The sequence below is a fragment of the Cheilinus undulatus genome, linkage group 6 (assembly GCF_018320785.1).
Source record: "Cheilinus undulatus linkage group 6, ASM1832078v1, whole genome shotgun sequence".
Taxonomy (NCBI): Eukaryota; Metazoa; Chordata; class Actinopteri; order Labriformes; family Labridae; genus Cheilinus; species Cheilinus undulatus.
In genome coordinates, this window is record NC_054870.1 from 7,562,293 (window position 1) to 7,581,917 (window position 19,625).

A 19,625-nucleotide genomic window follows, 5' to 3' on the forward strand; every position below is an offset into this window, starting at 1 on the left:
CAAACTCAAATGAAATAATGCTTTTTTTTTTTTTTTTAGATGTTTAGCTGCTTTCAGATGTTTCCTGTTGTACAGTGATCTCTGTTGGGATTCCTATGCTCATATTTTGGGTGAGTTATTGTTTTTGATGTGAAACATTTCTGCACCATGAGTGAAGTTGTCTACTGAGTTAGTCACTTCCTGACTGTGGGAGTGAGTGATTTGCCGTGGCATTAAATGAAGCTCTGAAGAGTTATAACTCAGGGTACACTTTAACTCTGTCTGTCTCACTGCTCTATGTTAGCCGTAATACACCTCAGACTGCTGTAGTAGTTTTACCCCTTAAAGCTTGGAAACATAAATTATGGTCAGAAAATTCTCATTTTTTTGGAACTGAAATGTTAATTTCACTCTCTACTAAAATTTAAAAAATCGAAGTTTCCCTAAAATTAACCATATATATTTTTTGTATCTCATTTGACACATTAGGTGTTTTTGGTGACTGATAATCCACTTGAGGGCATTTTTATCATTTATCAGATCGTATTCAGAATTTTTTTTTTTAGTGATTTATGACCATATTGATTAGAGAGAGGTATCATAAAAGTATGTATCAAATATGATACAACAGGCTTTAAGGGGTTAATGTTTGGTGGCAATGCATTGAAATTTTGGTGTTTAAATTACTTGGCATTGTGTAATTAATTGAATTAATGGTAGGTCAGATTTACAGTGTAAAAGGAAATAATCTTGTGTAAAATTACACTTTAATATGTAAAAACCAACACTGTGAGTGTTAAAAATGAACACTGAGAGATTTCAAACACTTTCAAAAGAGCTACTTGCTTTTTTTTAACTCCCACACAGTGTTAAATATTTAACTACTTCGAAAGAGATTACTTAACTTAAGACAGGGTGGAGCTATATAAACCCTGAAAAAGAGTTAAAATCAACTCTGTGGGAGTTAATTCAACTCTGAACTTTTGGTGCCACATTCATTTTCATATCAATACGCAGTTGACAGTAGAGTAGAGTAGAGTTAAGAATAAAAAATCCAACCAGAAATGCTTTTTTTTCCACTATGATCTTTGCTCTTTTCTTGATTATGGTGAACTGTCCAGTTTTGATTCTATAGCGGCATCCACGTCATGTCTTCACTGGCTGCCATTTTCCACAGGCTTGCAGTAACTAAGCCTTCATTCAGGCTCTTGTAAAGGGGTTTATATCTGGTTACCAAGCACACTGAAATCAATGCTTCTTTATGACCTTCAAAAACAAACCAGACCATCAGCAGCTAGATTGATTATTCCTATATCGGCTATATAGTTTAATGTTTGTAAAAACAGCTGCAGGGCATGTGCTGGACAAGTGATGGGACAACATGGTCTTCAAACATTGTGTATGTTTTGCAAAGATTAACAGTGACATGTTTGACTTTTTAAAGACAGCAGGACTTTTAACACTTCATAGACATGTTCAGATCAATATCAACAAAGAGAGAACAGACACTAGGTTGTCCACAGGGAGCACCAAAACATTGGGTGTTGAAAGCTTTAAAAAAGGGGTGAACTGATGTAATGGGGGGCAAGGTATTCCCCCCTCAGAAAATACTTATGAACAATACAGTGCCTATAAAAAGTATTCACCCCCTTGGATGTTTTACCCCTTTTATTGAGTTTAAAAATCAATCATGGTCATTGTAATTTGGCTTTTATGACAAAAAATAGATAAATACTAAAAACCTTTTTGATGTTGAATTGAAAACAGATTCCTATAAAGTAATATTAATTAAATTAAATACAAATATGTAAGGTAAAATAGGTACATGCATAAATATTTACCCCTTTTAAAGTGACTGATCTAATTCAACAGAGGTTCGGCCAGCTGGTGCTAGTAGTCTCACAATTAATGAAATGGGATCACCTGAGTGCAGTGAATGCATCTCAAGTGATTGTAGTGTTTCATTCCTGCATATTTTTGCCCCTTTGTGCCACTCCAAAGCACATTTTGCCACTCTCTAACCCCTTTTAATCCCTCACTCAGGCCATTTTTGCAACATTTCTGCCAGTCTTAACCCATTTTTTTTTAAAAGGATATACTAACAATGGCTGGCAAGTACATTTCTGTAGAAACAGATCAACATCAGATCATTCTAAAGCTGTTTAAACAGTAATTGTTTTTGGGGTGGATTTAACAGCTGCAGACATTTGAAGCCAAAAGATACTCTTAAAACCAGAACCTGATTTGGCCCTCAGGTGACCAGTTAACGATCAGCGGTTTATAGACGAAACATGCATCTCTTTTGACAAATAACTTCATTTACAGAAAGTACAAATGAACATAATCACAAATAAACTTTTAAACCAAACTTTTTGGTCCGAGAGGAAGACGAAGAAGATGAGCTGCAGGATGGAACAGGCGTCCTGCAACATGGGACTGGTGATGCTGGCTGTGGTAACAGCCTCCAAATACACAGTCAACAACTGTAAAATGAGCAAGAAATGTTGCTGATTACCATATAGTTCAGTAATATAACTAAACAGTGGATTATTGGTGCTGCTTTTTTTTCAGGATTTTTAAGGCATTGTTATTGTTTGTTAGCTTCCTAGTGGCTAACTTGCTAGCAAACAATAGCCTGCACCACATTAGCTGACATAATGTTCATAATATTGATGAGGGAATATTGTAGCAAGCATATTTATAGTAGGCGAACAACAGGGTGAAATAACGGTGGTCTGCAGGACAGAGCCGACCAGCATGTACTCCGTCTGTGGCTGAGTTCAGTCGTTCTGGCATGTCAGGTTTACTGTTTCCTGCTGACAGGGCTTTATGTTTTAAACTTAAAGTGTCCTTCAATTCTTAATCCACAGACATTAGGGACAGCACAATTACACATCCCAAAAACTAATCACTCTGCCTGAACACACAATTCACTCTGGCATTTCAACAAGCATCCTAGATAGATGCCGTCAGCCATATACTAGGTTTTAACCTAGGCTTGTTATTTAACATCAGGTAAATTTTATAGGAGATAATGGAGAAGATGGAGTGATATAAACCTTTGTGATATTATTAAATTATGATTATAATAATTTTGCAGTATTTTATCATTCACCATTGCTAATAAAAGCACCTTATAACAAGTTACCAAACAAACATGAGCTGAGCTCTCTTTCAGTAAGTAATAGAAAGTGGCAGAATTGTGGCATCAGCAATCATGTTGTGGACCAATCGACTAACGTCTGGACTAACCTTAGACAGGAAGCAAGCATGTTAAACTAGTCTCTCTAGTTAGTTTTATGGTCTCTCTCTTCATTTTTCATCTGTTAGCCCTTCACAGGGTGGAGGGACAGATTTACTGAGTTTGTGACACAATTAAAAGTGGTTGGGACCAAAACCAATACAAACCAGAAGTTGCCCACAAGAGCTTCAAGTATTTTTATAAAGCATTGTCACTTTGTTCATACACAAAAAACGTTTTTGTGATCAGTTATGTTTTCAGAGTTGGCTCTAGTACAAACTTTACCCTTAATGCTCCTTCAAAATAAATGCATGACACATTTCCTTGCAATAACTTGTACCTTCAAGGGCTGGAAAAAGTGCCCCTGTCATTTTTAGTTTTAAATAGAGGGCCTTTTGGTTTTCTTGCTCTAACCTCCCACTAATGACCACACTGTCTAACTACTGTGACATCTGACCTCTGATGTCCCGACTGCCTTTTGTGTTTGGGCTCACTCTGCTCAGCTTTGTCCCTTTTTTCCCATTCAACATTTTTAATGTCCAATTAAGGGAAAAAAGATAGAGATCTTGTGTTTTGGAGCTCTTGAGTCCAGACAACAGACTTAAAGCAGACCCTGTGAGAACACAGAGATGATTTGTTAGATGTTTGTGCTTTATGTTATACAAAAGCTGTTCTTAGCAGAAAATGCATCAAATGGTTCAGTCTTCAGCTTTTGGAGTGTGTTCTCTCTCTGTGTTTCTCATATTTATGCTCCTGTTTAACAAACTGCAACTCAGAACAAAAATCAAAATCTTAAACTGTGAAGCAATGGAGAGGTTTGTAGAGGTAGAGAACTTTTCAGCATAGTTGGTTGTAATAAGTGAGTATCTGAATTACTGTTGCCCTTTTATCATCTTGAACCAGTCTGCCAGTTCTCCAGTCTCCATTCTGATGCTCAGGTTGAACTTCAGCAAGTCGTCTTGTCTAAATGCATTGAGTTGCTGCCATGGGATTAGTTGGAGTAGATATTTGTGATAACAAGCAATTGAACAGGTGTACCTAATAATGTGGCCGGTGGGTGTAAGTCAACCACTGTTCCTGAATGTCTCATTTCACTTAAGGTCAAAAGTCATCTCCAGCGTGTAATATCATTCAAACATACGATAACATTTACTACTTTTAGGGTTCCCTGTTTTCCTTTCAGTCCATAACAAGTTCCTTTTTCCACCATTAGTTTCATGTCATGATCTTTGACCTACCCAAGGTTTAATATTTTCTTCCAAAACAAGAGCAGTTCTATATCCAAGCAGGAAGTCAGCTACCCAAACTTTAAGACAGTAAAAAAATCCAAAATGAAACAATAACAGTTTAATTTGCAAAATAAGGGAATTTCTAAATGCAATGAGAAGAAAAGGGGAGACATACTGCATTAAACTAGAGAAATATCATGTTTGAAGTTTCAGTTATTTGTTAGTATTTAATCAAAGTGAAAAATATGAGTAATGATAACAAACCTACAACAAACATATGTTAACTGCCATTTTCGTTAAGAAAAAAAAAGTAAGAAAGAATCTTTTGTTTTTTGTTTTGTCCTTAAATCAGATGACACTTTAGCTTAGCAGGCTTCATGGCTTCATTTGCAAACTCATGAAGACACACAACACGTTTTGATCGTCCGTTGCTGTTCTCAATTAAACAAACTCGAGATAGCCGTCATCATATTTTCTAAGTTTGGCTGGTTTGGGCCTATGATGAAGTGGACGCGCTTAAATATTTATCCATCTTTGCTAGCTGGACCTGCACACCAAATGCATCCTGAGCAAAATGACTGATGAGTGAGGAGTGATAGATTTATGTGATATGTCACAATCATATCTGAGTTTTTATCGGCCGAAAGCTGACTCATGTGGGTCACTGGTTTAATATGGGTGTTTTATGGCGCTTTGGTCCCTATATGTATTTATTTGCTTTTTAATGACATGGCATTACTTAATATATACTTAATATATTTAATTTGGTGTCATTGAGTTACACTTCACTCAGAAATCGATGTTAAGTTTACTCAAATGTTTTTATTGAGTTTATATGAAACCTGTTTACATTTTATTTAGCTATAATGATTGAACAACATCTGATTTGATTTAATTCAGTTCAACTTTACCCCAAAATAAAACTTAGCTATTACTAAGGCCTAGAATCATTTTTGAGTGTGTTTTTAAAATCATGGAAAGCCAAAATTTTAATTGGGACTGGAAGTTGATCATCTGCCCAGCACTACCAGATAGTGATCCATTTATGTAAACGTGCTTTGACAGTGTGAAAAACATGCACGCTGATGAACATCATATCATCACTGCTGCTGTTTCTGTCACCCTGCAGTGGAAATTCTCACCAGGGGGTTAAAAAAAGGCTGGACTCTTTCCACTGCTGGAAACACTGCCAGGATAGTGGGCTACTGTGATATTCATTTTAAAACATGTCAGAGTTGGTTCATTGAGCTATCCCATCTCATTCTGTGCAGATTTCATTCACATGGAAACAGATGAGATTTGAAATATGAGCAGTTTAACTTTGATCCAAACATGCTGTAAGCATGAAGCACAAACATTAGTTTTCTACATTTCCTGCATGATCTCTGTCCAAACACATCCTGTCATGTGAGTGTAAAAACAAGCATCCATCTGACAGTCATAAGACTGCCCTCTCTCTACAGACTGCTATGATACTCGCTTCACTTCACCTGCGCTTTCTTTTACATTATTCTGGGAAAATGATAACTAAGGTTTATTATCGCATGTATGCTGTAGATGACATTTTTATAAAACAGGGGAATCCGGGTGTCTGAATTGACGCGTGTTTGCACGCACAGTCCAGCTTAAGTACTTAAATATTTGTTTGTTTGAGCTACACAAACAAGTCCTGTCATCACTGACAGGCTGCCAAAACTTGAGGAAGTTGCTGCTAACAGAGCAAGATATATTTCAGCGCATGAACCAAGGGGGAAATAAATCACAACATGTCCTTTTGCTCCTGTTTCATACAGAATAAACAAAGAAGAGATAATGTGGCGATCAGAGGACATTCAGAGGTGCTGACAGGATCATTTTGTAAACACCATTTGGTCTTTATGCTAAGGTAAGCTAACATCTGCCATTGTCTGTTATCATTAGAGCCATTTCACTCTGGTTTTAGGCCAAGCTTGTGAAACTCTTATGAAAAGGGTATCTGACAATCACTTAGTGCTACTAGATTGATGAGCCATGAAGAGACATCAGATTGATATTTGCATATCCACTAGCTAAAGGTATCAGTTAACAATTTTATTTTCCCACTTCAAAGCCAGCATTAACCTTATTATACCTTTATATCATACTGCATGGTGGATGTAAATCCATGTCTAAAGAAGACACCTACCTACACTGGTTATATATTGTGAGCTATGAGTTGGTTTGAATGCTCATGTGAGCTTTTTTGGCCTGCATCTATGAGGAGCTCTGAGTTTGTGGTGATTTTGGCCCCCCCTGTGGACAAAGTCTTCCCTCTTTTCTCTTTGCTGATCTTTCCAGTAGTCCCTATCTGCAGGCTCGCAGGCAGCAGTTTCAGGACCGCAGATCTAGGACCCGTGCTTTGTCACAACAGCGCCACCAGTGAAGCGGAGGAGCTTTGCTATTAAAAAACAAGTTACAGCAGGTTCAAACCGACAGCAGATTCTAGACCGTTGAACCAGGACCCGTGTTTTTCGCAACAGCGCCACACGCCGCAGCGAGTACACATGACTTTGATAGGCAGGAATTTTAAGTTAACTTGAAGTACTTTTTCATGATAAGTGTTTTTCTTTATTTTATATAACCTTTTATACATGTTAAACCATTGTTTCCCCAAAGTCTTTGATCCCATTAAATTCACAAACTCTTATTCCAAACTTTTCTTTATTTTCCACTAAATACAACATGAAAACAAGAGAAAAAACAAAATATTTAGAACAGAACCAGGGGGTAAGTGGGGCACAGGGCTTGCCGAAGGCTTCAGGGACACCTGAGGGAGGGAGAAATGCAAGAAAATATACATATAAATATATATTTAGCCTAATGTTAGCTAGTTTATAATAACCTGTGTAACATTATTAAAAAAAACATTAGTTCCCTTAACATCATCAATGTTTTCTTATCAGTAATGTTCCACAACCCCATGCAGCAACATGCTGTTCATTTTGTTTGGATTAAATTTATGTCTTGTTTAACCAGATCAAACTTAACTCCCCAAATGCTTACACTCTGTTTATCGCCCATCACTGTTGTTAATCGTAGCAATAGTATTAGCTAGCAATCTGTATTTAAACAAATGCTCATCAACAACACGCATGTGCGTAAGCAGGGTCCTATTTCTACGGTCCTGAATCTGTGGTCCTAAAACTGCAGCCTGAGGCCTGCAGATACCCCCTTCTCGATCTTTCCGGGTACAGTCAAAACATAAACATATCACTGACAGGGAGTCTTTCCAGTGAAAACACGTCCTATACCAAAATTCACTAATTAGCTGCTCTTTATTGTAGAAAATAATAACATAGGGAAAGTCTTAAGGATCTACACTTTAAACTTGTAGTTTCACATGCTCTGAGATCTAATGAAAAAATTAAAATGTATTTATAATTACAGAGCACATACGATCTATTTAACTATTTAAACTTGAAATGCCCCCCTCTGTTGTGTTTTTGTTGTTCTTCATACAATAAAAAAAATTGGTTTCACCTGACTTAACCTGTATTGATTAAAGTGGGGTGGGAAACAGGGGCTGTGTCATTTGGTGATGTACAGATCACTGATAACCTTGCAAAGCTGATGGATTCACCCGTTTCTGTGTTTCCTACTGGTGAATCCATCTTGCAAAGCTCCCATCTGAACAGATTGGGCCCGGTTAGAAAGTGACTGGACCAATCACGAGTAAGAGGCAGTACTTTTGGGTGCGGCAGAGTCGTGATGTAGTGACAAGAGGCTGGTGCAGTTATGGCAGAAAAGATTAGCATGGATGCTGCTATAGCGTCAGTTTTATCAGAACTTGATGACATTTGAAGAACAAAGAACAGCAGTGAGTCGTGTACTGACATGTCTACAGCCACCATGGTTCACGTTATGCAGTTCTCTATGGGGTATTTTCCTCAGTAGCGGCTCGTACCTACGACGTCATGTGTTTTGTTGCTCCGACTGGCCCGCAAAGATGTGACTGACATAATGTTCATCCAATCACCGTCTGAGTGTTTTTTTCAAAGGCTCTACCCTTTTCCAAACACAGTCTTTGGGAGGTTTTCCAGATAGATGTGTGAAACAAATCCATCTGGTGTGTCAGGTTAGATCACTGAGGCTGGTCTCATTACTTATGTTGGGAATGCACATATCCTAAGCCAAACAAAGATTCAGGCATTTGGGGATGCCTTGGATGCTGCCATTGAATCTTTGTCTTTGTGTGGATCTTTGTGTTTGAATGGTTTGTAGAGCAGATCACCAACCCTGTGCATGAGTCACATTCTGACTCATGCATGGGGTGATGGGTTGGCTGAGCAAGGCAGTGTGGCGTTTCAGTATACTCTACTTTTGTGAGGCCTCACTGATGGCCAGAGGTGCTGGCTGGACTCCTTTGTGAAAACTTCTCCTCTGCACATTTTTGGTACCATTGGCAAGACTGTGACGTGCTCAGGAGAGCAGGGATGTGAAGGGTCAGCTGCTTCATATGGGAAAGGCAGCTGCACTGTTATAGGCACCTGGTGTACTTTCCGGGGCCTGATCCAGTTCTCCGTATACTGGGTGCCCAGGACCTGGTGGGCTGGTCCAGACACTGTGGGCGGGGCCGGCTCACAGAGGGCTTCAAAGACTTGGCAAAGAGGCTGTTTTGATCATTCATCATCCACAGCTATGTTAACATCAATCAAAGTCCTAGCCACAAATGCTATCACTCAACCATTATTACCATTTACTAGGTATGTGCTCCAAATTTTAACACAAGTCTTGCACGCTTTCTGGCTAACGATAATCTTTATCAAGTAACCATGCTAACCTGAAATATGCATATGCTCATACCTCATTACCCTACTTATCTATTGCCATTTGAAGTAAAAATGAATCTGGAGGAAGCAAATTACAGCTTGGAAACACGGCAACAAGACCATGCTCTTAGAGGAAAACTGCAGCCATTTAATAAGTCACTTTCTTAAACAGACAATAACTGAAGCTATGGAGGGACAGTGGAGCATCAAATCCAGCATTAAGTCAACAAAAGGGACTGTAAGTTGTAAATGCTTTTTAGATGAACAGACATTAAAAACAACGGTCAACAAGCTGAACTTGTTTGGACTTTCTGTGGAATGACACGTGGAGAAATCCAGCTGAGCTTCCAAAAAATGCAACATGAACCTTTAATAAAATGAAAGAAATGTCCTTTTATAGAAAACAAGTGATAAAAATGTGTCATACTACTGCATTTAGCCCTGCTGAACTCAGTTCTGCCCTGTTTGTCCCTCTTCAGCCCTGTTTTATAGGAAGCAGGCTGAGGAGTTTACAGCAGAGGAATGTTTGAGGGCTGAGCTGTGGTTCCAATCTTCTCTCCACCCAAAAACATATGAGACTGACTGCTTCTCAAGTTTTATTTCATTAAACATCATAAATTTATTTTTAACCACATTTGACTGCGTTCCATCTCTCACATATTTCACGCTCTTGTTTGTTTTTCTATTGAAACTTTGTTACCCTGGGATATATTGTTTCATATGAACAAACTGCTTACTTAGCTCGTGTTTGGGGGACTTTTTGTGAGATAAAACTTCATTTCTGGTACAACATCAATTCACCAAATGTGAATTATTCTTAATACTCTGAAATGATTTTTGATTTGCATGGGACACAAAGTCTCGAAAAGCTACAACCAAACATAACAAAAAACATTTGATGTATAGCGAGCTACGAGGCTAGCTCAGTAGTTGCAGCATCTGTTGTAGCTGGATAATACCTCAAACTAATACACAGAGATTATGATGGCTTTTTCAATGCAGGAGTAGCTAACAGACAAAAGTAGTGTGTAAATATTACAAGACTGATGACAAACAGAACAACTACTTTAATTGTAAAACCAGAATAATCCAGCCAGGGCTTGACATTTAAACCCGCTAACTAGCCACTGACTGTTAGATGACTATCTCTAACAGTGAAGTGTGATACATGTCTCTGTAGTGTGCTGCTTCATATGTACAGAGAGAAGTGCTTTATTGATAGGAGTGCTGATATGATCATACTGATGAGGGAAAATAAAGCATGTGTGTCATGTTGTACCATACGTACCGAATTTAGCAAATAGCATACAGTTTCCAAACACCAAAAATGTGGCTAGTGTCAACACTGCATGGCTAAAAAGTTTGCAAAACCACTAGCCACCCTGTCTGGTGAGTAAAAAGTTAATGTCAAGCCATGGATACAGCAAATAAAACTTTGCCATTCTGCAGAGCTCAAAAACATAACAACATTAAGATTGGGAAATGCTGGGGTTTGCAACCCAGCTCTCTTGTATGAGACAGAGATTTTTAACCCTCAGGCATCACTTTAGTTTACTACCCTTTAAAGCCATTCAGGACACAAAGGCCCACTTCCAAAAAGCTGCTATAAAAACTTAACAGATTAATATTTTTTTCAGCTTTTTTTGCATAAATCCCTTAAACAACTTCAGCTGTGCTCAGAACTACCAAGCATTCAATCATTTGAGAATTTTTAACCCTTTGAATGCCAGTTTGATTAGTTAAAGTCAATGTTGTTTTTTATGAAAAAAAGTGAAAAAATGTGATATCATCCTTAAATCAAATGTTGTATGGCTGGGGCATTATTTCTAAATCTAGCTTGGATATGTCAAACATTAGTCAAAATATTGCCTTTGATGCATTATTAGTTTTTGTGGAGCATACGATTTAAAATTTACTACCCTTTTGAGTTATTAAGGACAAAAATGCCCACTTCCAAAAACGGCAATAAAAACAGCATGTGTTAATATTGTTTCTGCTTTTTTTGGTCAAATCTTCTGATCAACTTCAGTTCTGATCAAAACAATCAATTATTGAATAGTTTTCAGGATTTTAACCCTTTAAATGCCAGTTTGATTACAGGATGGTCAGATTTTTTCTAAAAACAATCACACAAAACAGTGATTATTTTCCAAATAACTAATATTGGGGGGGTGGGGGGTGTTTTCTTAAATCAGTCCTGGGTATGTCAAAAATTAGCCAAAAAACTGTCTGTGATGCATTATTAGTTTTTGTGTAGCATCCAATTTAAAATTTACTATTCTTTTGAGTCACTTGTGGACAAAAATGTCTCCATTGACTCCCATTCGAACCACATTTTTTGATCTCATAGTCATTGCATGATATAATTGTGCATTCTGAAATGAAATTACAGGCTTTTTATGCATATGCCTATAATGGGGAAATGGCTGATTTTAGTGATGAACAGTAAAAATGACAAGTTTGACTATATTTCTCAAAAATGAAACCATAACCTTACAGAATGCATGATTATACCATGCAAATGCAAAAAGCAGGAAAAAAAAATCAATCTGTTGTTTTTAAAGCAGTTTTTTGGAAGTGGACATTTTTGTCCTTAATGGCTTTAAAGGGTAGTAAATTTGTTTCACAGTGTTCCCCTGACCTATTAGAGCAGGGGTGTTGAACTCAAACTCAGCAGGGGCCTGATTCTGGATTCAGGACTAACCTGAGGGCCTAACAGGGTCACCTTTTTAACCAGAAACTATCATTCTTATTTAACCAGTTATAAAATATGAAAAAAAAACTTTGCACTGATGATAAATGACTTTGACATTTAAGAAGTTAAAAAGATATGTTTAAAGACTCACAATCTGAAAAAAAGTAAATGTATTAGTTCAAAAAGGTCAAAACATGAAATGGAAATTGAAAAATAATGTTTTTGATGGCAAAAATAGTAGAAAGTCAAAATCATGAAATTAAAAGTCAAAATATGATTAACAATTTTAAATTGTGAGTATAAATCTATGGGATTATGGTGTCAAAGTTTGAGGTAAAACACAAAATAATTGGTTAAAAAGGTCAAAATATCACTAAAAATTAGAATTATGAATCTTAAAGCTCAATATATTATATGAGAAGTCAAAATTATGAGTTGAAATGCTTAAAGTATGAAATTAAAAGTCAAAATCCTAAGTTTGAGTCCTAATTGTGAGATGCTAAATTGAAAATGTGAAATTAAAACACAAATTAATTTCTTTTCCCACGTTCCTGACTTCTTATCTACATATTTTTACTCCTTAATTTTCCAGATTTTGTGACTTAACAAGGATATCTTAAATTATCAAAGATAAGTTCACATTTTTATACTGGAGGAAATCTGTAGACCTCATACTGATGGGCCAGTTATAACAGAATATGAGATCATCTGGCGGGCCGGAATTAACTGTTCCAAGGGCCCGATTTGGCCCCCAGGCATTGAGTTTGACACCTGTGTATTGGAGCAATTGAACTCTGAATTCAAAAATTTGCCCTGAAAGAAACTTTGTTGCAAAAAAAAAATGGACCATATGGACTAACACAGACAAAATGGTGAGCAGATAAAGATGAAAAAATTGCCCAGATGGACAAAAATGTCCCTAGTGATGCCTGAGGGTTAAAGGTGACATATTATGAAAAATACACCTTTTCAGGCTTTTCTAGCAAAAATCTGGGCTGGGCCCCTTATCTCCAGTGAAGGCTAATCTTAATGCTTCAGCCCCAAGACATTTTGGAGAATGCTATGCTTCCAACTGTGTGGCAACAGTTCAAGGAAGGCCCTTTTGTATTCTAACATGACTGTGCTCCATTGCACAAAACAAAGACTATAAAGACATGGTTTGATGAGTTTGGTGTGGAAGAACTTGACTGGCTGAGCCCTGACCTCAACGACCATCAAGCACTTTTGGGATAAACTGAAATAGAGATTGTGATCAGGCCTTCTTGTCCAACATCAGTACCTGACCTCATAAATGCTCTACAGAATGAATGGGCATAAATTCCCACAAGAAGACATTCTAAAATCTTGTGGAAAGCCTTACAATAAGAGTGGAGACAGCTATACCTGCAAAAGGGGGGAATACGGTGTTATTATTGTCCCTGTTGCTGTAAATGTATGGTGGCCGAATAATTTTGTCAGGAAAAGCTGGCAAGTCACTCTTTAAAACTATACAATGATGGGGCCTTTGCTGACTTTGGTTGGAGAGGGGATCTTGGCCCACAAGATTATTTTGTAGTGTGCACCCTGCTCGTTCATTCCAGTGCTAGTTCTGGTACTACTCTCTTCAGACAACCAAAAAATACTGGTGAAAAGCTGAACAGAACATACCAGCACTTTAGTGCTGTATGGTTGTTGTTGTTATTGCCTGACTGCATCAGTTTCCACTTGTAAAAAATCATCTCATATTTAATTGTCTCCATGACCCAAAAGACATAAATCAATTTTATAATGTGGTGGTTCAGTTAGTTTGTTTTTCAATTTTTAAGTGCTCACAGCTGCAACAGAAGCTTTAGAGTCAGAAAGTAGTCATGAATTTCCCTGTAAGATTAATATGGAACAGATTTAGATGAGTACCTGCAGTATCAGTTGGTTAAAACAGACATATCTGAAGGATTGGCTGATAGCTGTAGAGTCATTGAACTGCCACGACTGTGTAATGTGTCGGTCACACCGTTATTATAATGAACATGTTGATTGGGAAGTTTATGAGTCTCTGTAAATCTGCATTGTGTGTTGTGGCAGGCTGCGGTGAGCTGCCATGTATTGATCCTTACATGTCCTCTGGTGTTTCTAATGTGATCAATACCCTGGTCAATACAGCCACACACGCACACACAACCTGAGTGTGACTGCTCACTGATTTTCCCAGCTTTAACCCTTGAGTATTTGAGTGTTTCAGTAACAGATTCTGGGAATCATTCAAGGTTTTTTAGAATATTTCGATGACTTCATTATTCATTGTTGTTTTGTCGTTGTTACTCTCTAAAGGGCATTCTTGTTTATACAAACATACATATGAAACAAAACTAAAGGCAGACATTTTTTTTCAGGCTATTTTTTTTTTTAGCTAGGCATACACTTACTGATTTTCAGCCATTCAGCATTGGAAGCTGAGCCTTCTTTCAGCCTGGTTATGCTTTGTTTGTCAAGCAGTGTACAGGGACACACAACGGCCGACTATGGCCTAACGAGCTGCCCTCATCTCTGATGTGTTTTTTGTATTTTGGATATTCTGGTTGTACAACTGCACACATCCCCACCGTTTGTTAACTGTTGGACCGCATCTTTAATCACCATTAAAACAGCTGAAATTCTTTTTTTAAATTCCTTTCCCTGAAAATGATAAATAAGGTGGAGATAGGCCCACCAGCTGAAACTTGACCTGTGTTTGCTGGTGATACTGTTCATGCGATTAAAAATGAGAGTGGATTACATTTTATTCCCTGAGGAAAACTAAGCATAGATCAGCTAAAAGTAGATCTCTGGTGATAAAAATTCATGAAAAAAATGTTGGTATTCTGTAGGGTTGTTCTGATTCCTTAGCAGTATCAGAAATATGTTACTACTATTTAAAATGCAGGTAGTGCTATTGGCGAGTACATGAGTTTATGCACTGATCTGATATTGTTTGGTTTAGCTTTATATTTTATGATATTGTTTGGTTTAGCTTTATATTTTGCTAAACTGCAAATCAATTATTTTTGCTGCTGGAAAGCACTGCATTAAACATGTGTCTTTTAATTGCATGGTTTTGTCTTTTTATCTCATTTCAACATTTCATTGTAATTATGACTATTTAATCTAACATTTTTTAACTTTTTATCTCATACTTATAACTCTCTATTTTAATGATTATGACTTCAATCTCATAATTTTGACTTGTTATCTTAAACTTGTGGCTTTTTAGTGCATGATTATGTCTTTTTATCTCATTTCAACATTTTATCATGATTACAACTTTTTAATGTCACATTTTTTAATTTTTATCTCCTACTTATAAATCTCTATTTCATGATCATGACTTATCTCATAATTTTGACTTTTTATCTTAAACTTGTGGCTTTTATTTCATTATGTCTTTATGAATCTCATTTCAACTTTAAATCATGATTTTGACTCTTTAATCTCTCATTTTTTACTTTTTATCTCATACTTACAACTCTCTATTTAATGACCATGTCTTTTTATCTCATTTATTCTTTTTTATCATAATTATGACTCTTTTATCTAACCTTTTTACTTTTTATCTTGTTCGTATAACTATTTCATGATCATGCCTTTCTTCTGATAAGTTTGACTTTTTATCTCATAATTATGACTTTCATTCATATTTGGACTTTATATCTGATGATTACTTTTAATCCCACGATTATGACTTTTTTAAACCATGATTTGGCTTTTTGTCTTGTAATTATGACTTTCTCTCATAGTTCTCACTGTTTATTCACATAATTATGATTTTCTTCTCATAAATTCATCGTTCTATCTCCCAGTCATGATTATATTATTGTAAAATTTCAGTTCAGTATTAAAAATACCTCATTTTAGAGGTGGAAATGACCTTTCATAAATTTATGTGATAGCATACTTTTTAGTAGTGGGTGTAATCATCGGTTGGTGCAGTGCTAGAAGAGGCAACGCTATTGTGCAGTAGATTCAGCCAGACAGGAGGCAGCATGTTTACGTAAGTAGAGTTTAAATGCAGTGATTCAGTTCGTAGGATAGAGTTTGGACAGCGCTGTACTGGTGCTTTAACTGTTAAAAATGGGCTGAGTCCGTCTTCCACTCACTCACATGTTGACACTGACGCACGCGCTGCCGCTCGCGCGCACAGTGCTGCAGGTAGTAACTCCTCCCCCTCTATCACACTCCTCCATTCTGCCGCTTTAAACACAATAACCGCCGCTTCTCTGAGCTGTGAACAAACTGGCTCTAGGTCGACCGGGATTCCTGCTTATTCGCCGGATAACGGACCCTAGGTGAGCCACTGTCCAACTTCCGTCTGGCTGTTTTCGTGTGTTTGTGCTTTGATGATGACGACTGGTTTGCAACGTAGCAACCGTTACTCTCATTCACCGGCGTTAGCTAATACTACGCTGTCGGCACCGGTTACTAACAGGCTGCTTGATAGTGAACGACACGCTCTAAATACGCGGATAAATTGGGCTATTTTGTCGTTATTAGCGAATTTATTCGAAATAATAGTGCGTTGAAACGGAGCACTGATGCTGATTCGTCCTCATTGTTCACCGTGAAGTTTGCTGGAAGTGATGTAATGTAGCCCCGGTGCGTTGTAGTCTGGTTGTAGTGAGAAGAGTGAGCACTGCTGCTGCTGCACCACACTCCGTTCAAAAACACAGTCAGCCTTTTAAACACAACATTTCTCCTCAGCATATGGTGGGGGGTATAATTTGGCCTGAGTGCTCCGGTTAATTTGGCATGCATTTAGCACTTTAGTCCTCGTGAAATTCGACCCTTAGCGTGCTTTCCTCATCACTGCTGAACAAAATTATGGGAGAAAGAGACGAAGCACGTTTAAAAGTGACGCATTTTCATTTCCAGTGCTGTGTCCAGTTCTGATATCTGCTGATGTCTTAAGTGAAACAATGATTTTAAAGTAACTTAGGACTTTTCTGTAGTGATCCTACACTGGCAGGTGAGCTAATACATTTAGAATTGGAAAACTTGATAATATAGTTTGGTGTTGTGCCGACCTGAGCATGTTAAATGGGGCAATATGTGCTGGAAACTTGCTATGATTAACACAGATTTTATAAAGGAATAAGTAGATCATGTGTGCATGAGATATATTATTAAATACAGAGTTTGCCTGACATTGATGAATTGACTTGTTGAGCTCACATTCCTGTGTGCAAACTCAAGTCCTGGTGGTTTAAACTTGATTATTAACAACGATGGTTCATCATTTTCCAATAATAAATTGAGACATTTATTACACAATTAAATGACTAGTGCTGGTCAGATCTGTCAGTGGGCAGTGCTGGTCTCCATCTGAGATGAAGGAACCACCCTGAGAGCGATGCTGGGATCTCTTCAGGAAACCTCTGGTGGAAGTGATGCGTTTCTAGGATTCCAGTGTTTTGCAGAAATAAAGGGTTTTGCAGCACTTTAGTGCAGCCACTAAGCTTTAAATTAAAGGGACATTATTCAGCAGGATTCATGGGAAAATAATGTGCTGAAAGAAGAGGAGGAGGAGCTCCTCCCAGTCTGCATGATTTACTGTTTATTCACTCAGCCGATGGAAGCTGCTGCCTCTGTGAGGAATGTGAGGGGGGTGAAAATTAGAACAATACATTCACAACAGGGGATGTAACGGAGGAGAAACAACTAAAAGTCTCCTGGCTTTTACAACCTGCAAAATAAAGTGCAGGAAATTGCAAAAACTTAAAAATGACTTTTTTGGGCATACGATGGATAGGCCTGTACATCTAGTGGGAAATCACTTTTCGGTAATGACAATTTTCATTTTATAACATTTAAAGAACAGGTTACAAGGAAGCAAGTGTTCCTTAAACAAAGCCTGATCATGAGATTTTCTGAAGTTCTTCACAGTATGCTTTCTTGTCTGACAGTAGGGTCAGGGGGGTCAAGAGGCAGGGCTTATAACTGACACGAGGTATCAGTGTTTACAAGATGTCCAAGACAGCGGGCAGAGCAGTCCAATACTATAATGACAGCTTCTGTCTTTATAGAAATGCTTTCTGTTATTGAACCTATCCACAGTAGTAACAGAGCAGAGGAGAACACACTGGTGAGCAGAAAATGTACAGAACAAACTTATTACTAGAGATGTACTGATTTTAAAATTAGAGCTGATGTTGATGTTTAACTTAAACATTTTTCAGATGCCAACGCCAGTTTTTTTAATCTCTTCTTTGGGGTAAAATACCTGATATGCTAACATTTTCTATCACATTAACCAACAAACAGATCAGAGTTTGTCTATGCCATGAAAATGCCATGTCAGGCATTCATGTAAAAAAACATAGATCATGAAATACTCTCACAATCTTTCAGCAGTCTTTTATAGTGATTGGAAAGTTTAGATGTTTTCTCTGTTTTGTGTTGTTGATTATAAAAAATAATGTTTTTATTTCTTCATTAAGAGTGATGCAAACCTACACAAAACTCTCCAATCCCAAGGATGCAGCTGATGGTCAAAACACTGCAGTCTTGTCAAAGCTTTGATTACATTAGTCCTGTTACCTCTGCTGATGCACTCTTGACAAGTTTCTGACAAGTTTCACAACATGAGAGCATCTTTAGGCCTTGAGAAAGGCGCTCTCCTGTGTTATCATCAGGAAAACAGTTTGGATGCACAAACTTTTTAACTCTTAGTAGTTGATGTTATGAGTTGTTAGAGGTGATTTGAACTTCGTTGACCGGCGTGCATGCACTACAAACTTCACTACCTACAGCAATGCTTCCTTCATACTTTAACAAAATGCTACAGGTCTAAAACAGAGATGTTTATGAGGCGATGTGTGCAGGATGGAGGTGATTAACAGTTGAAGCGTTGTTTTTAAACCGAAGTAAAATGAGCAACATTTGGACAGAGGATCAAATGTAATATCTCTCTTTTTCTCTTTCCTCTCACATGGGTGAGAGGTGATATGAGAGATAATAATAAACTACTATCATAAAGGATCTGGAAATGTGAGGAAATATATATATATATATAAATAACAATATATATTAAATATATATAGTTGTGCTTTGATGGTGATACAGGAAGCTTGTGAAAGGACACAGCACCTGTGGATTTAAATAAACCTTACCACTGGTCATCACTGAGCTTCACCCAGAAAGAAGAATTAATATGTTTCTAAACTCCAGTTTCCATGGATGACAATCCAACCAGTGGTAGACGTTTATCAGTTTGACTCTAGAGAGGACCGTACCGTGGTGCCAGCCGTGCCAGGCCATGACGCACAAATATAAACATGCCAGTATATATGTGTGTGTTTATTGTTTGCCAAATTAGCCTGGCATGATTAATGGGAGTTGTCATCACTTTCAAAGCATCTCCATACACAGTCAGTGATGCTGTGATTCTAGGTTGTGTTTCATTTTTTTGTCTTTCAGCTAGTGAAGAGTATCCAGTAACCAGTATCAGTACCGCCACTGGTAACATTTCTGCCATGATATGGAATTTTGCAACACCATCATCACCGGTTAAAGCGGTCATGTGGTGCACACAAGAGGCTTTAACAATGCAGCTGGGTTGTTAAGTAGCTGTTACAGGTGTGTTTTGGCATGATTGGTGGTTTTTAGATGATGTTATGTTACAGTGAAGAACTCCAGATCAAGAGCAGGAAGTGATTTGTGCAAAAAAAGGCAACATTTTGTACTGT

At 37.5% G+C, this 19,625-nt stretch overlaps 1 protein-coding gene across 3 annotated transcripts in view; it reads left to right on the plus strand.

The window, feature by feature from the left end:
• The first annotated feature begins 6,255 nt into the window (after positions 1-6,255).
• The window catches only part of usp54a (ubiquitin specific peptidase 54a), a 98,605-nt gene continuing 85,235 nt past the window's right edge, over positions 6,256-19,625 (plus strand). For 2 of the 3 annotated variants that reach the window (XM_041789743.1, XM_041789745.1), the window contains exon 1: positions 6,256-6,334. The gene's annotated coding sequence lies outside the window, so the exon portion shown is untranslated. Of the gene's footprint in view, positions 6,335-16,128; positions 16,230-19,625 lie in introns of those variants that run through there. The other variant, XM_041789744.1, reaches the window with a different exon arrangement.